We start from the raw sequence: 21,813 nt of genomic DNA, 5'->3' as shown, positions 1-21,813 counted from the left end.
CTGTGCTTCAAACAGAACCCTGAGACTATCACAGAGCAGGTGCATTTATACGGAGACTTGATTACACACAGGTGGATTATATTTATCATCATTAGTCATTTAGGACAACATTGGATCACTCAGAGATCCACAATGAACTTCTGGAGTGAGTTTGCTGCACTGAAAGTAAAGGGGCCGAATAATATTGCACGCCCCACTTTTCAGTTTTTGAATTTCCACAAATTCAAAATAACCAATAAATTTCATTCAACTTCACAATTGTGTTCCACTTGTTGTTGATTCTTCATCAAAAATTTACATTTGATATCTTTATGTTTGAAGCATGATATGTGGGAAAAGGTTGAAAAGTTCCAGGGGGCCGAATACTTTTGCAAGGCACTGTAGATGTGAAGAGCTTACTGAGCCTTTGTAGGAAAGGTTTCTGTGGCTCAGTGTGTAACACTTGCTTTGCAGCACTGGGGTCCTGGGTTGAATCCCGCCAATAACATCTGTAAGGAGCTTGCATGTTCTCCCAGTGTTTTTGTGGGTTTCCTCCCACACTCCAAAGACAGACTGATATGGAATCTAGATTGTGATCCCCATTGGGTACAGGGATGATGTCTGTAAAGTGCTGCGGAATTAATGGCGCTATATAGTGGAATAAAATAAACTCTACCTTCCATACGGCATTGTTGAGACTTTTTTCTTCTTTTTGGCCTTAAGCTCATCATATTCATATAACCCCAGAACGGCCCCTTCTGCCGCGGCCTGAGCGCCTCTGCAGGGGTCAACGTCAACATGTGCAATCTCCAAATCCTGCATGTGCCTACAGCCCGCTGGGTGGGAAAGCAACAAACAGTCAGAAGTCAGGGCAGGTAAAGCCCCCACACGCAATAGATGTCCGGCTGACTGCTAAGGCACCAGACCCCTCACTACATGGCCGAGTGTTCCTGTGTTCTCTATGGGGGGGCCGCTGTCGGACTCCTCCAGCGTCAGCTCATCTCCATGGAGAACAAAAGGGTTGATGCTTTTAAACAGGTGTCTGACCTGTCATAGACCCCCGTACACGGACTCACTGCTGACCTCTCACACATTGGCAGGGTCAGTCCACTTTATGCTGGTTTTACATTAGCATTTTTTGCGCAGCACAACGTGCGTGTCCATGGGCATGCCTACCTATGTTTAACATGGCGCGCGCATGGTCTTGCGTTTGCACGCGTTCATACGCATTTTCGTGCACACGCGTTTTTTCGCCGTGTGCGCCTTGGCGCGCCCGACGCAACCTGTTGCATTTTTTGGTCTGCCGAAAGGCGTAAAAACACGCATGCGCACAGAATGTGACAAAATAAAGCATTACAGTCTATGGGAATGCAGGTGTGTGCATGGACATGCGTTCGTCTGTGTTTTCGTGCGCATGCGTTTTTGGGGTAAATATGTGTAGACACTGGTTTTAACCCCTAGAGAACGAATGCGCAAAAAAACCGCAAACGCATGCAAAAACACATCATGCGTTTTTTGTATGCGTTTGTATTGGGCACGATGCGCTGCACAAAAAAACACTAAGGCCTCTTTCACACATCAGGTTTTCGCTGTCAGGCGCGATCCGGCGCTTTTGACAAAAACCGGATCCGGCGAAATGCAATGCCGGATCCGTTTCCCCCCATTGACTTGCATTTGCGCCGGATCGCGCCGGATGGCCATGCGTTTCATCCGGTTTTCGCCGGATTTGGCAATGTGTCTCAATCCGGCGTCTGGAAAAACGGCTACTGTAACGTTTTTTGTCTCCGGCGAAAAAGCCGGACACGCCGGATCCGGCGCGTCCGGCTTTTTCACACAATGAAAGCCTATGAGCGCCGCAATGCGCCGGATTCGGCGACAGCCGGATCCAGTGGCCAGATCCGTTTTTTTTGGTCTGAGCATGCTCAGTAGCTCTGCCCACAAGACACATATATAAAAGCAAGACAGTGGGACCCTCAGCCACACCCAACATGCCACCCAAGACAGCAACCAGGCGCAGGAGAAGGCAGGAGACCACTGCAGCAGCACCATCAGCACCACCACCACGCCAAATGGAGCAGCAAATGGAACATGCTGAGGAGGGGAGTCCAGCAGCAGATGAGAGACGGTAATTATCAAATCCCCCATTCCTCCAAACTAGGGCCATGGAATATCAAGATATTCATTGGCCCTTTGTTTCTCTTTATTCAACAGCCGCCCAAGAGATGCAGCAGCAGCACTGGCAGCAGCAACACCACCCACAGCCATGGAGTCTGGCCAGCAGGAAGACAGCACATCTTCTGGGAGCCCTCCCTCTCATCGTCAGCGTTTGACGGTAAGTTTTTATTTACCAAAATCCATCATCTCTGGAATATATGTGTATTCATTGCCTTTTATTTCAAAACAGGAATCACAAGCTGAAGAGGAGCTCCCAGAAGAAGAAGGAAGGGGTGGACAGACACCTGGAGTGGGCTCACAATTGGTAAGTTTTTGGCATCAAACGCAGAAACACAACATCACACTACACACAACACATAGAAAACAATGTTCTGCAGACCACACACAGCAAACAAATGCCTACATCCTAAGAAATAACATTTTTTGTTTTCTTCTCTAGTCTTCCCAATCTGGTGCTCGGTCAAGAGGTCCTCGCAGTGCCTCCCAGGGTCGTCGGCGACAGCAACGCGGCGGTCACCAGCGTGTAAGTATAAATATTTTTGCTTTGTTTTTTTGCACTTTTTATTTCATTTCTTTTGTGGAGGCCAATTATGTTATTTTTGTCTTTTTCTTTAACAGCCTTCACAGCGTGGTCCCGACTCTGACGGTGAGGATAGAGGAATCGATGTGGACCACCTCATCGATCTCGTCAGAGAAAGGGAGCCGCTCTGGAATATGGCTGACCGACGCCACGCTGACCTGATCGTTACCCGACGACTCTGGGAGGAAATCTGTTCGCTCCTTGTGGACCGCTGGGAGGACCTCGATGCTCGGGCCCAGATTAAAGAGCGTAAGTATATACAGTACCGGTTGCTTGATGTAAACCAGTGTTTCCCGAAGAACAGTCCTCGTGGTCCCCACGGATCATGTGTTCAGGATTTCTATTTGCTATGGAAATCCTGAAAACATGACCCCTGGGGACCATGAGGACTGGAGTTTGGGAAACACTGATGTTGTATACTAACCACTTTGTCCTTTCTCGTTTCAGGGGACAGAATTGTGAAGCGGTGGCGGTCTGTGAGGGATCGTTTCAAGAAGGAGTTCAATAAAGAGATGCGGGCCCCGAGTGGATCTGGAGGACGCAGGAGCAAGTACAAGTACGCACAAGCCCTGTCGTTCCTCCAGGATACAATGGTCACCAGAAGGTAAATATTACACACCACATGTGAAAAAAAAATGTTTAGATGTAACAATTTTTTTTCAGCCAGGGCCATACCATGTCACTATTTTAATTGTTTTTTTTTCTCTTTATTCCACAGCACGGTGAGCAGCACTCGGGAGCCTGCACGGTTGGACCCTTCTGAGGCGATCCCTGAGGAGACCGGCACCGAGGGACACTTCGACCGCCCCGGTACATCTGCACCTTCACAGCCTTCCAACACATTCGACCCCTCTGTCCCATCCACCAGCACAGGAGCATCGTGGCCGCCTACATTACATGAAGCTGCTGGTGAGGAGATCGCTTTCCCTTTACCCCACCCTTCTGCCCCTGCCACCTCTAGTACACCTGCGGGTACTGGGCGGCAGCGGCAGAGGGGTCAGGAAAAGACTTATGCGCCAGAGTTCTTGCATCTGAATGAATCTTTCCAGAACTGTCTAAAAGTCTTGTCAGAGCAAATCTCCTCAGGCTTTCAGCAGATCAACTCCAGCATTCTGGAGGTGAAGACACTTCTGCAAACCATGCATTCAGAAGCAAGATCTTCGCCAAACCACACCTTTTTCAGGTCTGTTGTGGAGCGCATGGAAACGCTATCTCCTACCCAGCAGATGCATGTAATGCATTCATGCCACGGTGCTCTCCAGCACGTTACCTCCCAACCTCCTCCTCCCACCCCAGTAGTTCCTCCACCTGCACCCCCTCCAGCCACTTTCCATCCTCCCCCTCCTATTACATACCATCCACCTCCCCAGTACCAGCAACCTCCCCACTTCCAGCAACCTGCCCCATACCAAACTCCTTCCCCATACAACTTGCCATCAACATCATCTGCTCCTACAGTCCCTGCCCAACCCTCCACTCCACCACCCACCACCTCTTCTGCCTCCCACATGTCCACCCATTCTGTAGCTTTTTCCACACCTTCACCTCTAACTGTTCCTTCCCCACCACGATCCCAGTCCTCTCTCCACACTCCCAGTGTCGAAGTGTCCCGCAGCCCCTCCAGCAGTATTTCCACCACACACTACACAGATTTATAATATGTGTATTTTAATAAAAATGACCAGTTTTATGGTTTCAAAGCTTTATTAAAAAAGTTTATTAAAATTTAAAAACAGTTTACTATAAAAAACATTTTTCAATAAAAGTTAAATTATTTTACACTGGTTATCTGTCATTTCTTTCTGCGGCCAAAAAGGTTAAATACAGGGTATTTAAAAGGTAAAAAGGTATTCAAAACTAGGTATATAACTGTGGGTAAATTTTAGCTTTTTGCCACAGTTGTGTTCCTGGTTGTGTTTGAAGCAAAGTATTTCACCTAAAAAGTTGTGTTTATTGTTGGTGATTTCCTAACAATGTACACAACTTTTGTTAAAAGGTGAAATACTTTGCATAAAACACAACCAGGTACACACCTGTGGCCTAAAGCTAAAAATAGTAAGACCATGACAAGATAGCCAACTTTGGTTGGCAAAGGTATATACTGTTGGTACAGAAGGTACACAATTTTGGTTAAGGGCACAAATCTTTCACACTCTGTCATCCTGCCAGTGTACTCTGCCTTGAGGTGACAAAGTATAGTGCAAAATTGTCCCTCATTACTGAAACCGTCACAGAACTTCTAGTGGTAATGTCATGGTAATCTTGCAAGGTGGCTTCTTCAGAGGTGTCCTCAATGGAAATGGGTTCCTTGCAGATAACAAAATTGTGGAGTACCACGCACGCTTTGATCACCTCATCCACAGTTTCTGTCTTGAGGTTGATCGCAGTCAATAGGACCCGCCATTTGGCTGTCAGAATACCAAAGGTACATTCAACCATTCTTCTTGCTCTTGTTAGGCGGTAATTAAAAATGCGTTTTGTTCTTGACAATCCTCTGCTACCGTACGGTTTCAAAAGGTGTTCTTACAGCTGGAAGGCTTCATCCCCTACACAGACAAATGGCATAGGTGGACCAGATGTTTGCGGCAGCGGTCTAGGTGGTGGGAACTGGAAGGTGTTTCCATACAGTTTACGCCCCATGGCAGACAGTTTGAAAACTTGAGAGTCATTGGAGCGGCCATAGGCCCCAATATCAACAGCAATAAATTTGTATTCCGCGTCAGCGATGGCCATGAGGACAATTGAAAAATATTTCTTGTAATTGAAATATTCCGATCCCGATCCGGCTGGCTTTACAATGCGGATATGTTTCCCGTCCACAGCGCCCAAGCAGTTGGGAAACTGACATATCTGTTGAAACTTTTCTGAAATTTCAATCCACCTCTCTGTTGTTGGCTCTGGTAAAAACTCTTCAGCTAAGGAGTCCCACAGTGCACGGCATGTGTACTTCACTATTCCAGATATGGTGGAAATCCCGAGTCTGTACTGGAAATGCAGTGACGAAAGGGATTCTCCAATTGCAAGAAATCTGTGAAGAATTAAAAAACAATCAATTAGTTTTAAATCACAGCATTACATACCAAAACTCAGCTATAACACTTGGAGATACAAACTACCACCAACAAGATTGCAGTGAAAGTGTGCTCTGATGCGATCACATCCAATAAATGTGGCTTACCTTAAAGTCACCATCAGACGCTCTGCGGGTGAAACAGAGAAGCGGCAATAGGTGTCTGCTTTTCTTATGAGGTGTGCAATGCGCTCCACCAAGTAATCAAAATTCTCCATTTTCATCCGAACATATCCAAAAAATTTATCCGGGTTTCGTCGAAGGTCCATGCAGAGTGTAGAATAGACCCCACGCGTCATTCTCTTGGCTGTGATGGGGTGGATCCACAAACGTCGTCTACGATGCCTGATGCGCTGCTGTCTCGCTCTCTCCTTCTCCAGAACAATCACCCTCAAACGATTCGCCTCCGCTATAAAATCCGCCAAATTCTTCAAAATATTTCCAATGACAACATCCATCTTCGCCAGTAACTTGCTCTTCTCTCCAACCTGCACTTTCTCCTCTACAACCTGTCAAAGAAGGGCTGTAGGAACACGCTATATATAGTTTTCCAGTAACCAATCCCGTTCGGAAGGCCACAAGGGGTGTTTTTAAAAACCGGATCCGGCGTAATCCGTCGAAAAACGGATCGAAAAACGGATGAACCGGATGAGACGGATCCGGTTTTGTCTGTCAAGAACAAGACGGATCCGGCAGAAAAACGGATCCGTCACATCCGGTTTTATGAAATATTTGCCCGATCCGGCGCTCCGGCACAACGCCGGATCGCGCCTGACGCCGAAAACCTGATGTGTGAAAGTAGCCTAATGTGAAATTAGCCTTAGAGTAATGTGTAATGGGGTTTTATTCACATTTGTAGTTATTTGCCATAATTAATCACAATAACACAGAAAAATAAAGCAGCAGGATGAGAAATGTGTCTATTTACAGCATCAACAATAGTCAATTCTGGCTGCATACACCGGCAACAGATATAGGATTTTTTTTTTTTTGCTTAGAAACATGTATTTGGAGCAGAAAATATAATTTTTTACATTGCTTTTTTTAATTAAACATTGTGCACAGTTTAGCTTTTCCAGGCTCTTAGGTTTTCTCACATTTCGATGTGGTCTGTGGTTATAGATCAGATGAGTGAAACTCAGAAAAGTTACGAATTCATAGAATCATAGATTCGTAGCGTTGGAAGGGACCTCCTGGGCCATCTGGTCCAACCCCCTGCTCAAAGCAGGATTCGCTAAATCATCCCAGTCAGATGTCTGTCCAGCCTCTGTTTGAAGACTTCCATTGAAGGAGAACTCACCACTTCTCGTGGCAGCCTGTTCCACTCATTGATCACTCTGTCAAAAAGTTTTTTCTAATATCTAATCTGTGTCTCCTCCCATTCAGTTTCATCCCATTGCTTCTAGTCTTTCCTTGTGCAAATGAGGATAAAGTTGATCCTTCTACAATGTGACAGCCCTTGAGATATTTGTAGACAGCTATTAAGTCTCCTCTCCGTCTTCTCTTTTGCAAACTAAACATTCCCAAATCCTGCAACCTTTCCTCATAAGACAGGGTTTGCAGACCGGTCACCATTCTGGTTGCTCTTTTCTGAACTTGCTCCAGTTTGTTGATGTCTTTTTTAAAATGTGGTGCCCAAAACTGGACACAATATTCCAGATTAGGTCTGACCAAAGAGGAGTAGAGGGCAATAATGACTTCACGTGATCTAGACTGTATGCTTCTGTTAATACATCCTAGAATTGCATTTGCCTTTTTTGCTGCTGCATCACACTGTTGACTCATATTCAGTCTGTGATCTATTAGTATACCCAAGTCTTTTTCACATGTGCTGTTGCTTAGCCCTATTCCTCCCATTCTGTATATGCTTTTTTCATTTTTATTGCCCAGATGTAGTACTTTGCATTTTTCCCTGTTAAAAACCATTTTGTTAGTTGCTGCCCACTGCTCCAGTTTATTTATATCTTTTTGAATCCTCTCTCTCTTCTCTAGTATTAGCTATCCCTCCTAGCTTTGTGTCATCAGCAAATTTAATCAGTTTACCCTCAATTCCTTCATCTAAATCGTTGATAAAGATGTTGAACAATACAGGACCCAGGACAGAGCCCTGTGGTACCCCACTTGAGACATTCTTCCAACTGGATGTGCAGCCATTTACGACCACTCTTTGGGTCCGATCACTAAGCCAGTTATGAATCCACCTAACAGTTGCCTTGTCCATTCCATACTTAGTCATTTTTTCAATAAGGATTGTATGAGATACTTTGTCAAATGCTTTGCTGAAGTCAAGATATACTATATCTACAGCATTTCCTTGATCCACCCAATCAGTGATTCCATCATAGAAGGAAATTAAGTTAGTCTGACATGACTTATTAGTTACAAACCCATGCTGACTCTGTTTAATCACTTCATTCTTTTCCAGGTACTGACATACATGTTGTTTAATAATTTGTTCAAAGATCTTTCCTGGTATAGAAGTCAGACTCACCGGCCTATAGTTGCCTGGGTCCACCTTCTTCCCCTTTTTGAAGATAGGAACAACATTTGCTCTTCTCCAGTCTTCTGGGACTTCTCCTGTTCTCCAAGAATTTTCAAAGAATTCATTCAGACCAAGCTCACTGATAGATTCTCAGTTAACTCATCCGGCTGCAAGCAATAGGCCTTGCAACTCCGAGGCTTCAGAAGTCAAAGGGTGAAAAACTTTTAATGAAACCTATTTCAAAATGATTTTTTAGCCCCAGATATTTTCACGTGAGAGGGGAAAAAAAAGTTCCCAAAAGGTGAATAGCCCTTAATTAGAAAAGGAGGACCAAGCAGAATATTTGCTGGGTGTCAGATGTAACATAGTAATTAAGGTTGAAGGGAGACTTTAAGTCCATCTAGTTCAACCCATATCCTATCCTAACTTGCCCTAACATGTTGATCCAGAGGAAGGCAAAAAAACCCCATGTGGCAAACAGTGAGCTTCATATTGGGGAAAAAAATTCCTTCCCGACTCCACATACGGCAATCAGACTAGCTCCCTGGATCAACGCAACACTAAGGAAACTAGTGTATATACCCTGTAATATTATACTTTTCAAGAAAGGCATCCAGTCCCCTCTTAAATTTTAGTAGGGAATCACTCATTACAACATCATATGGCAGAGAGTTCCACAGTCTCACTGCTCGTACAGTAAAGAATCCGCGTCTGTGAGTATGCTTAAACCTTCTTTCCTCCAGACGTAGAGGATGCCCCCTTGTCCCCGTCACAGGTCTAAGAGTAAAAAGATCATTAGAAAGGTCTTTGTATTGTCCCCGCATATATTTATACATTGTAATAAGATCACCCCTAAGCCTTCGATTCTCCAAACTAAATAACCCCAAGTGTAATAACCTGTCTTGGTATTGCAGACCCCCCCAGTTCCCTAATAACCTTGGTCGCTCTTCTCTGCACCCGCTCCAGTTCAGCTATGTCTTTCTTATACACCGGAGACCAGAACTGTACACAGTATTCTAAGTGTGGTCGCACTAGTGACTTATATAGAGGTACAATTATGTTCTCCTCATGAGCATCTATGCCTCTTTTAATGCATCCCATTATTTTATTTGCCTTTGCAGCAGCTGCATGACACTGGCCACTAAATGTGAGTTTGTCGTCCACCCATACACCCAGGTCTTTTTCAGTGACTGTTTTACCCAGTGTTTTACAATTAAGCACATAATTATACATCTTGTTCGTTCTACCCAAGTGCATGACCTTACATTTATCCCCATTAAAGCTCATTTGCCATTTATCAGCCCAAGCTTCTAGTTTACATAAATCCTCCTGTAATATAAAATTGTCCTCCTCTGTATTGATTACCCTGCAGAGTTTAGTGTCATCTGCAAATATTGAAATTCTACTCTATATGCCCCTTACAAGGTCATTAATAAATATGTTAAAAAGAAGCGGGCCCAAAACTGACCCCTGTGGTACCCCACTGCTAACCGTGACCCAGTCCGAGTGTGCTCCATTAATAACCACCCTTTGTTTCCTATCCCTGAGCCAGCTCTTAACCCACCTACACATATTTTCCCCTATCCCCATTGTTCTCATTTTATGTATCAACCTTTTGTGTGGCACCGTATCAAAAGCTTTTGAAAAGTCCATGTACACCACGTCCACTGCATTCCCTTGGTCCAGTCCGGAACTTACCTCTTCATAAAAGCTTATCAGATTAGTCTGACAGGAACGGTCCCTTGTAAACCCATGTTGATATTGGGTCATAAGTTTATTCTTCTCCAGATACTCCAGTATAGTATCTCTTAGAAAACCCACCAGGATTTTACCCACAGTTGAGGTTAAACTTACTGGCCTATAATTTCCAAGTTCAGTTTTTGTCCCCTTTTTGAATATTGGCACCACATTTGCTATACGCCAGTCCTCTGGTACAGACCCTGTTATTATGGAATCTTTAAAGATTAAAAATAATGGTCTGTCTATGACTGTGCTTAATTCCTGCAGTACTCGGGGGTGTATCCCATCCGGGCCCAGGGATTTGTCAATTTTAGTGATTTTTAGACGCCGCCGTACTTCCTGCTGGGTTAAGCAGGTGACATTTAATGGAGAATTTTTATCCCTGATCATGTTATCCGTCATGGGATTTTCTTGTGTAAACACTGTCAAAAAAAAGTTATTTAGCATATTGGCTTTTTCCTCATCCTCCTCCACCATTTCACCCAGACTATTTTTAAGGGGACCAACACTATCATTTTTTAGCTTCTTACTATTTATGTAGTTAAAGAATATTTTGGGATTATTTATACTTTCTCTGGCAATGAGTCTCTCTGTCTCAATCTTTGCTGTTTTGATTTGCTTTTTACAGAATTTTTTTAATCTTCTGTATTTAGTTAATGCCTCATCACTACCTATTTGCTTTAATTCTTTAAATGCTTTATTTTTATCTCTTATTGCGCCCCTTACAGCTCTATTTAGCCATAGTGGTTTCCTCCTATTTCTAGCATGTTTATTCCCATACGGTATATATTGTGCACAGGTCCTATTCAGGATGCTAATAAACGTCTCCCATTTTCTTGGTGTATTTTTATGTCTCAGGATATCGTCCCAGTTAATTGCACCAAGATCATCTCTCATCCGTTGGAAATTTGCCATCCTGAAGTTTAGTGTCCTTGTAACCCCTCTACTACACATCTTATTAAAGGATACATGAAAACTTATTAATTTGTGATCACTATTACCCAAGTGACCCCCAACCCTTACATTTGATATGCGGTCTGGCCTGTTGGATAATATTAGGTCTAGCAGTGCCCCCCCTCTTGTTGGGTCCTGAACCAGCTGTGAAAGGTAATTGTCTCTCATAGTTGTCAGAAACCTATTACCTTTGCCGGAACTGCAGGTTTCGGTTCCCCAATGTATTTCAGGGTAGTTGAAGTCCCCCATAATAATGACTTCTCCTTGAGTCGCAGCTTCATCTATTTGCTTTATGAGGATATTCTCTGTTGCTTCCATTATTTTTGGAGACTTATAACAAACCCCTATCAGTAATTTATTATTTTTCCCCCCTCCCCTTATCTCTACCCACAGGGACTCTACATTTTCATTAGATTCATATATATTATCACGCAGGATGGGTTTTAAGGATGATTTTACATATAAACACACGCCTCCCCCTCGTTTATTAGTACGGTCATTTCTGAACAGACTATAGCCCTGTACATTAACCGCCCAGTCATGGCTCTCGTCCAGCCATGTCTCAGATATCCCCACCATGTCATAATTATGCTCCAACAACATTAACTCCAATTCCTCCATCTTGTTGGTGAGGCTTCTGGCATTAGTATACATGCACTTTATGTATCTCTATGTACCTCTATTCTTTCTTAAATTATTAACTGTTCTAACCCCACCCCCCCATGCCACCCCCACCTTCATTATTTGTGCCCAGGTCTCTATCTGCACTGTCTTCCCCTCCTATAAAAGGAATACCCTCCCCCCCGTCCCTAGTTTAAACACTCCTCCAACCTTCTAGCCATTTTCTCCCCCAGCACAGCTGCACCCTCCCCATTGAGGTGCAGCCCGTCCCTAGCATAGAACCTGTAGCCAACGGAGAAGTCGGCCCAGTTCTGCAGGAACCCAAACCCCTCCTTCCTACACCAATTCCTGAGCCACTTATTAACCTCCCTAATCTCCCGTTGCCTCTCTGGTGTGGCACGTGGTACAGGAAGTATTTCCGAAAATACCACCTTGGAGGTCCTTGCTTTAAGCTTACAGCCTAATTCCCTGAAATCATCTTTAAGGACCTTCCACCTACCTCTAACTTTGTCATTTGTGCCAATGTGCACCATGACCGCTGGATCCTCACCAGCCCCTCCCAGTAATCTGTCAACCCGATCAGCGATGTGTCGGACTCGAGCGCCAGGTAGGCAGCACACCGTTCGACGATCCCTGTCTTTGTGACAGATTGCCCTATCTGTTCCCCTAATAATTGAGTCTCCCACTACCAGAACCTGTCTGGCCTGCCCTGCTCTCCTATTTCCCCCCTTACTGGAGCAGACACTCCTCCGGCTTTCAGAGGACATGCCTTGCTGCAGCAGTGCTACTCCTGCACTAACACTCCCCTCATCTGCCAACTTAGCAAACTTATTGGGGTGTGCCAGATCAGGACTAGCCTCCCTGGTGCTCTTCCCTCTACCCCGCCTTCTAACTGTCACCCAGCTAGCTGCTTCATTGTCCTGCAGCTCCAACCTAGCATCCCCCCTCATCTATCCCATTGAGCGTCTGCTCAGTGAGCAGAAGACTCCTTTCCAGATTGTCTATGGATCTCAGTGTTGCCAGCTGCACATTTAGATCCAGAATCTGGGCTTCCAAATGCACAACGTGCTCACATCTCGCACAGCAGTATGCACCCTCGACCGGCTGTTCAAGGATTTCATACATGCGGCAAGACGTGCACTGGATGGCATTGGCAATAGTGGAGCACATCCTAATGGGGATTGCAAAAGACAATACGATAAGCAAAAATAAATAAAAAGTATTAATAAAATATAACAGCAATTCAGTAATACCTCCCTTGGAAACTCCCTGAATCCAAAGTCACTGAATCTCAAGTCACACACTTACCACAGTTCGCACTTACGCTCATGTCACACTCAGCTCGTTCACACTCGCTCAGGCAGAAGATTTAAAAGAATTTTTTTTTTTTCCCCCCTTTTACCAGAACACCACCTTGCTGCTCAATGCACTTCCAAAAGGAGTTAAGCCCCAACCAGCTGCCCCTTATAAACCCTTAATTACTGTATGAACTCCCACCCTTAATTAACCCCTTGTGAATATAGTTACACATCAAGATTTAAATTCAATATAGTTAACCCTTAAAAACACAGATAGTAAAATAAGAGATTAAAGATTAGAGAGAGAAAAAAAAAAAAATAGGTTAAACAAGCCCCCAAGCCCCCCAAAAATTGGACAGGTAGAAAGCACTCAGCAACCTACAATTCAGCAACTCACACAGGTATTTGTTATAGGTTTTCCAAACACCTCTTCACTGAATCTCAAGTCACACACATACCACAGTTCGCACATACGCTCAGGTCACACTCTGCTCGTTCACACTCGCTGAGGCAGAAGATTTAAAAGATTTTTTTTTTTTTTTTTTTTCCCCCCCCCTTTTACCAGCACACCACCTTGCTGCTCAATGCACTTCCAAAAAAAAAAAAAACGTGTCAAGAATGTGACAAGACTAAGTCTAGCCATTCCCTTTAACTAATAAGCTGATGTACATTTTCCTTTTAGTTCACTACTGAAGTATTAAGAGAATCACTGCCAAAAATACAAAGGTCAGCGGTAACCACAGCCACGACCGGTCACACTAAGTTACCTGATACCGCAGCCCTAATGTTCTCCTTGCTTTCATTCCAGAGCTCCTGCTGGTGGACACCTGGCGACTGCTTCCCCAACCCCACCGTCACCACACTGGGGAAATCCTGCCATTGAAAGAGACCTGTTAATGACGGGGTGAAATTCTGTTCACAGCTCATGGGTACAATTGTACGTAGAAATAGGTCAGACCCATCAAATGCCGAGATAAAATGTGGTCAGGACACCGCCATAGTGTACATTCACTTAGGACAAACTGTGGCCGGCCTGTGGGTCACATGCAGCCCTTTGGCGGTTTCGTGTGGACTGGAACAGCCAAAGGCATGGAATCAGCGGAGTACCGCCCAGGAGTTGGGGGTGGCAGGGTGAGGGGCCTGGTATGGCATAGCATCACAAGTACAGTATAACACTATCTGCATCCTCAGAGTGTAGATACTGCTGAACACAACGGTCGAACAGGCAAGAGTCAGCTCCCTCCTCCACCAGTCAGAATGAGACAGCGCAGCGGGCAAGATGACATTACTAGATGTCTGTTACTGAGCCTCAGTACTTACAGCAAAGCACATGGGAGAAGCAAGGCGAGGCGAGTAGTCATTCACTTGTGAGTGAGGGAAGTCTGGGAGGCATCATACTTTGTGTGGGGGAGGGTTGGGGGATCCATCATGCTGTACTATGAGGAAGCCATCACACGGTGTTTGGAGGACAGTGCTTTAGGGTCCCTCTCGCTGTGTGTTGAAAAGGTTTGTGGGATCCCCCATGCTGTGGGAGGGAGGGCTCCATCATGCTGTGTGAGGCCATCAAACTGCTTGTGGGGGGAAGGGCTGTGGGGTCCCATATGCTCTGCGTCGGGGAGAGCTGTGAGGGGCACATCATACTGTGCGTGTTGGAGAGGGGCATGGTGGCGAGGGGCACATCATACTGAGCGTGTTGGTGAGGGGCACATCATACTGAGCGTGTTGGTGAGGGGCACATCATACTGAGCGTGTTGGTGAGGGGCACATCATACTGAGCGTGTTGGTGAGGGGCACATCATACTGAGCGTCGTGGCGAGGGGCACATCATACTGAGCGTCGTGGCGAGGGGCACATCATACTGAGCGTCGTGGCGAGGGGCACATCATACTGAGCGTCGTGGCGAGGGGCACATCATACTGAGCGTCGTGGCGAGGGGCACATCATACTGAGCGTCGTGGCGAGGGGCACAGAGGTCCCAGCCTCTTCTTCACGGCAAAAATGTTACAACATGAACAGAGTTGAGAAAAAGACCTTAATCCTATTGTTCTACAAACCTATGAATACAGAATCAACCCCTTCAGTGCCAAGTCCAAGAAGTTAGACAATATGTTTCTGATTGTTTGGAGTGGAATAGATCTGCACAACACAAGAAGAATGTGAATCTAAGTGTGAGGAGGAGGAAGGGCAAGCAGACAAGAAAATGAAAGTGAAACTTTGAGCACAATACTGCAGCATAGCCACAGACAGACAAGTCTGGATCTGTTTGTGTGTACGATCTGAGGTTTATTACATTCTTTCCTTATAATGGCAGCAGGCCGTAAAAGAGACCCAGTTTGGGAATATTTTAATGAAGCTCCTTCGCCTATCGGTAAGGCAGGCATGCGTGCAAAATGCAAACGATGCAACAAAGAGATGCAAGGCCTGGTGGCGCGAATGAGGCAACATCATGAGAAGTGCGGTGATGAAGATGACCAAAGAAACACTTCTGAACAGGCAGGATCTTCAGGTTGGTAAACATTTTTATTGAATCCTATTTCTAAAGACTGAACTGTCATGTGTGAGAAAAATTATATTTCTTATTACTGCATGTTACTGTCATTTGGTACAGTTATGAAGAAAAACAAATATTCCTTTTGGGGCAGGGGCAGTGATGTGTTGTGTACAATAAGCAGAAATTGTATAAACAATAAAATAACAGCATTGACTTTTTTTGTTTAGGGGAATTCATGGATTCTGGAAACTATCCACCTCCAAGATCACCATCATCCTGTTCTACAGTTTCAGAGTTATCCATCCAGGATAGTGCTTCATTAGCAGCATCATCATCAGACACCCACAGCCACATATCACCATCACCCAAAAGGAAGACAAAACCTTTACCTCCTGGAACCACCATAGATAGGTTTGTGATAAGAACTAGCAGATTAGAAAAAGAGTTGATTGATGAAAAAATTGCCCAGTTTATTTATGCAACGAACTCTTCTTTCCGTCTGACTGAGAACCCACATTTCATTAATATGGTTCAGTCACTGAGACCAGGATACAGTCCACCCAGCAGAGCTGATGTTGCAGGGAAACTGCTGGATCAAGTGCATGACAGAGAAATGGAGCAATGTGCAACAGCTCTGGAGGGTAAAATTGTTAACCTAAGTATTGATGGGTGGAGTAATGTCCACAATGATCCTATTGTATGTGCTTGTATAACAACAGAAGAAGGTAAAGTCTTCCTTGCACAAACAACTGATAAGTCAGGAAATGCACACACAGCAGAATACTTACAAGAAGTGGCAGTAAAAGCTATAACGACATGTGAACAAAAATTCAAATGTCTAGTACGCAGTTTGGTCACTGACAATGCTGCAAACGTATCCAAGATGAGAAGAGATTTAGAAGAGCAGGGAGGGAATACAAAGCTGCTAATAACATATGGTTGCAGTGCTCATTTGCTGCACCTCTTAGCCAAAGACTTAAGTGTTCCAGAAATAAAGGCTAATGTTGTTGAAATTGCTAAATACTTCCGTAATAATCATTTTGCTGCAGCAGCTCTGAAAAGGATGGGTGGAACCAAGCTAACGCTCCCACAAGATGTTAGATGGAACTCTGTGGTGGACTGTTTTGAGCAGTATATCAAAAACTGGCCTATTCTGATGACACTTTGTGAAGAAAATCGAGATAAAATAGATGGCACTGTCACGGCCAAAATCCTCAACATTGGGCTTAAGGAAAATGTTGAACATATGCTGAGCTTCCTGAAACCCATCTCTCAAGCTTTAAACAAAATACAGAAAAATAGCTGTTTTATTGTGGATGCTGTTGAAATTTGGAAGGAACTGAGTGAACACTTAAAAACAGAACTACACATGGACAGAATTAAATTACAAGCAGTAAACAAACGAATGGGACAAGCACTGACTCCAGCTCATTTTTTGGCAAATATTGTCAATATCCAATATCAGGGTCAAAACCTAAGTGCTGAGGAAGAGGAGTTAGCTATGACATGGGTATCCAGCAATCATCCATCTTTAATGCCAACTATAATAAACTTCAGAGCTAAGGGGGAACCATTCAAGAAATATATGTTTGCTGAAGATATTTTAAGGAAGGTCACACCAGTAAACTGGTGGAAGTCACTTAAGCGCTTGGATTTAGAGACTGTTCAAGTAATGATTTCACTTTTAACAGCAGTAGCTTCTTCTGCAGGCGTTGAAAGAATATTCTCTTCCTTTGGACTCATTCATTCTAAATTGAGAAATCAGTTGGGACCCAATAAAGCAGGAAAGCTTGTTTTTCTTTTCCAGATTATGAATAGGAACAAAGAAGAAGATGATGATGAAGATGACGACAAGTGAGCTACAGAGGACAGCAGGGACAGTAGTATTTAAGTTTTTCATGTGTCGGCTGGGCTGACAGTCTAAGTTTCTTAAAATATATATATATTTTGTTTAGCCAAATTAGTTAACAAACATGGATGTTTGTGTAAGCAAATAACTTATGCTGTAATGTTGTTATTGTTTCAGTTGAATAAATCTATTTAAATTGTTATTAAGGTCAGGATTATTTTTCTCCTTCCTAAGTACAACAGAACAGTGGTGTCCAAATATGAATGATTAACCCATTAAACTGGGGAGAAAAAAGTAATATAAAAAGTGATTCTAAAAATCTTCATCTACTTGCATGTTAAAGTAGCAAGAACTAGTTTAGGTAGAAACTTTGATTTAAATCACTGATTTAAATCAAGCCTTACTGACTAGTGATTTAAATCGTGATTTAAATCGTGATTTAAATCAGTTAGATTTAAATCAAATCCACCCTGCTCAACCCTGACATAGTAATGATACGGCAGAATGTAAACCCACATATAAGTGCTGTCTACACCCCGTCCTTCCCCTGACCTATATACAAAAAATGGCAGCAGATGGACAGGGGTAATACACAACTATAGGACAGGGTGTAGCCATGGCGACACATAGGGCTGCATAAAGGCTTTATACACAAAACAGCGGGACCCTCATAATACTCATTTATCTTTCCCGCTATATTACCAGATAATTACACATCACATAGTAATAATGAGAACGTGCCTCATGCAAACCATAAAACACTCGCGTCTTCCCCTTCTTCAGTGCAGGCCCGGACCTGTAAAGGAAGACCATGGATTACTATGGGGGCGATGGGGTGGGAACAGTCTGCGTTATACACGGATAACATTGGATTTCTACCTTGTCAGCTGAAGTCGCAGTTTTCCTGAAACAGCATTGTCGAACCTGTCTGCGGCCCGGCTCAGGGGGAGACTTTCATCCTCATTCTTATCATATACACCGAGAACAAGGCCCTAAAGCAGAAAGATGGAAATAGCTGAGGCCGCAGTACGGCTCCTCGATGTGTAATATGGCGCCATAATGGCCCCCATACCACTCCGAGGCTTCTTCATGCTCCCCCACCACCACGGCTTCTGGGAGGGAAAGGAAACATCTATATCACAGAGGTAACAAATGGTGGAAGGTGCGGTGGGCCATGCACACGGCTTCAGAACATGGCGCTAGCAGCAAATCCGGGGAGCCAAAAATGTAACCAGTGTATTGGATCCAATTCTCAGCCATTTATGAGCCATGGGAAATAAATTCTGTTGCCATTATTACCTATGGTCGGGGGGCAGCCGAGAGGTTTTTCGTGTTTTTATAACAGACCCACGGTTGAGTTTGATCAGTCAGATCAAGAGGGCAAAAAAAAAAGCTGCCGGCGGTCGGAGCGCCCTAATACGCCAGCCGCAGCGCCATCCTCCACCGTATACTGCACAGGGGAACAGCACAGATACAGCCAGGGCATGACACAGATGTGTGCAGACGTGAACAGGTTAAAGGAACCGATAGCAAGGGGCGAGATGAGGGCGGCTCGCGTTATAGCGGGGTTTTACCTTGCGCCCAGAGTTGTAGGAACGTGCAGACACGGAGAACGCTCTGCAGCAGCTCCTGTGCACACTGCTGTGGAGCGCCGCTCTGAGGGGCTGCAGCATGATCTCCGCTCTGGAGTGGCAGTAGCTGTCACTGAGGCTCAGCTGGTGCCCCGCACATGTGCACAGAGACCCAGGATGATGATGTCATCACACGGAGCCACGACGCCCGGCCTCCCTGCATTGACGTCAGCCACAGGCAGCAGAAACCTATCACAGCTCATGGGTGCCACCTTGTGGCGGTACATCATACTGCAAGGCTCTAAGAAGATCTACAAACTGTTCTGAGGTCTCAGTCTCACGTCTGTTTCCTTTCTCATATGTGAAGAATAAAAAACAATAAAAGCAGACCGCTCTCCATCACTGTACTGGGTCAGAGCTTACCCATCAATGTTAAGCCACCCTGCTGTTCAAATCTTGTTTTTGAGCATTTTCTTCCTCTTCGGCTACATGTCACCTCTCTGAGGCGAATATCTTCTGGAATCCACTCCGAATTTTACACATCAAGTAAAACAGCTGAAAAAAAACATTTCATATTATAATATATATATATATATACACACACTATACTGGATAATAAAAACCTCCCCAAAAAAGGAGTTTTTCCTGAAGCGGTTCCACTTGAAAAATTTGTTGTTTTTGACGTCCTTAAAAAGCTCCATCAGAATTTAGATTTCATGATATGTAAAAAACAAAAAAACTGGCAACTGGCGGTGTTGGAGCCCAGGATCAATCATGGAGTAGGCTGAGGCCTACTTGGAGCAAGTGTAAAATCTGATGTAGTGTGAATGTGGAGGGAGCAGGAGACATTGCCGGACACACAGCAGGGGAGCAGCTGGCGTTACTGAACCCCACTAACACTGGAGCGTGTGTTTTTCTCTGTGCAGACGGCACTTCTGAGCAGCAACTGGTGGTGTTGGAGCCCAGGGATTACAGTTCAGGTGGCAGAAACATGAACACAACAGCAGACCTGGATACTGTTGCCAACCAATTATTTATTCTGGAAGAGGACTGGCAAATTCCGGCGAGATCCAGGCCTTGTTCATTTTCAGAAAAGTAAGCCGGTCAATGTTATCGGAGGATAGTCGCGTGCGACGGTCTGTTAGTACACCACCTGCGGCACTAAAGACTAGAGTTGAGCGAAACGGGTCGAAAAAATTCAAAAGTCGCCGACTTTTGGCAAAGTCGGGTTTCATGAAACGAAACCCGACCCTAGGATGAGGTCGGCCACGAGGTCGGCGACTTACGCGCCAAAGTCGCGTTTCAAAAGTTTGTTTTGCGCTCTTTTTCAGCCAATCAGGATCCACGGACACTGTGGGTAACGTGATGACATAGGCACGGGTCACCACCATCTTTCAGAAGGGCATGCAAGTGATTGGCTTGCTTTGGTGGGCGTCACAGGGGGTATAAAAGGGCGTGCACACCGACCGCCATCTTACTTCTGCCGATCTTAGTATAGGGAGAGGTTGCTGCTGATTCTGTAGGGAGAGCGTTAGGCAGGGAAGAAGACAAAAAAACTGCTTCTGCTGCTAGCGATTTGGCCTGCACAACACACCAGTCACTGTGTGTGCAGTGCAAGGGGAGGCTATATAGTGGTGTATCAGTGGTGTTGGTTGTTGGGCTGCCTTTTAAGGTTTCCTGACATTCTGGCATTGCTGTTTACCCACTGCTCTGCAAACTGCTTTTTTAAAAGCAATCCCAATTTTTTTTTTGTCCTGCTGAGAAGAAAAAAAAACTGCTTCTGCTGCTAGCAATTTGGCCTGCACAACACACCAGTCACTGTGTGTGCAGTGCAAGGGGAGGCTATATAGTGGTGTATCAGTGGTGTTGGTTGTTGGGCTGCCTTCTAAGGCTTCCTGACATTCCTGCATTGCTGTTTACCCACTGCTCCGCAAACTGCTTTTTTAAAAGCAATCCAATCTCCCTTATCCTCTAGTCACTTTTGTCACAGCTGTGCCATCGAGCCTGTCACATAGCGCTCAGATATTCATTGGGCCTCACACAATCCAAAAGTGTCCAGTGTCCAAAAGTGTGTGCAGAGATTCAAAATCTCCCTTATCCTCTAGTCACTTTTGTCACAGCTGTGCCATCGAGCCTGTCACATAGCGCTCAGATATCAGTGGGCCTCACACAATCCAAAAGTGTCCACTGTCCACAAGTGTGTGCAGGAATTTCAAATCTCCCTTATCCTCTAGTCACTTTTGTCACAGCAGTGCCATCGAGCCTGTCACATAGCGCTCAGATATCAGTGGGCCTCACACAATCCAAAAGTGTCCAGTGTCCAAAAGTGTGTGCAGATATTCAAAATCTCCCTTATCCTCTAGTCACTTTTGTCACAGCAGTGCCATCGAGCCTGTCACATAGCGCTCAGATATCAGTGGGCCTCACACAATCCAAAAGTGTCCAGTGTCCAAAAGTGTGTGCAGATATTCCAAATCTCCCTTATCCTCTAGTCACTTTTGTCACAGCAGTGCCATCGAGCCTGTCACATAGCGCTCAGATATCAGTGGGCCTCACACAATCCAAAAGTGTCCACTGTCCACAAGTGTGTGCAGAAATTCAAAATCTCCCTTATCCTCTAGTCACTTTTGTCACATCAGTGCCATCGAGCCTGTCACATAGCGCTCAGATATCAGTGGGCCTCACACAATCCAAAAGTGTCCAGTGTCCAAAAGTGTGTGCAGATATTCAAAATCTCCCTTATCCTCTAGTCACTTTTGTCACAGCAGTGCCATCGAGCCTGTCACATAGCGCTCAGATATCAGTGGGCCTCACACAATCCAAAAGTGTCCACTGTCCACAAGTGTGTGCAGAAATTCAAAATCTCCCTTATCCTCTAGTCACTTTTGTCACAGCAGTGCCATCGAGCCTGTCACATAGCGCTCAGATATCAGTGGGCCTCACACAATCCAAAAGTGTCCAGTGTCCAAAAGTGTGTGCAGATATTCAAAATCTCCCTTATCC

The 21,813-nt window shown here is 44.8% G+C and overlaps 1 pseudogene; it reads right to left on the bottom strand.

Moving 5' to 3' along the window:
* LOC141088507 (cytosol aminopeptidase-like) overlaps nt 1–18,987 on the bottom strand; it is a 42,794-nt pseudogene extending 23,807 nt beyond the window's left edge.
* Nucleotides 18,988–21,813: the final 2,826 nt, after the last annotated feature.

Source organism: Dendrobates tinctorius, unplaced genomic scaffold (genome assembly GCF_039654945.1).
Source record: "Dendrobates tinctorius isolate UK_male_01 unplaced genomic scaffold, ASM3965494v1 ptg000039l, whole genome shotgun sequence".
In the NCBI taxonomy this organism is placed as follows: Eukaryota; Metazoa; Chordata; class Amphibia; order Anura; family Dendrobatidae; genus Dendrobates; species Dendrobates tinctorius.
Note: the sequence above shows the minus strand (reverse complement) of the source record. Positions and strands in the feature narration are given on the sequence as shown.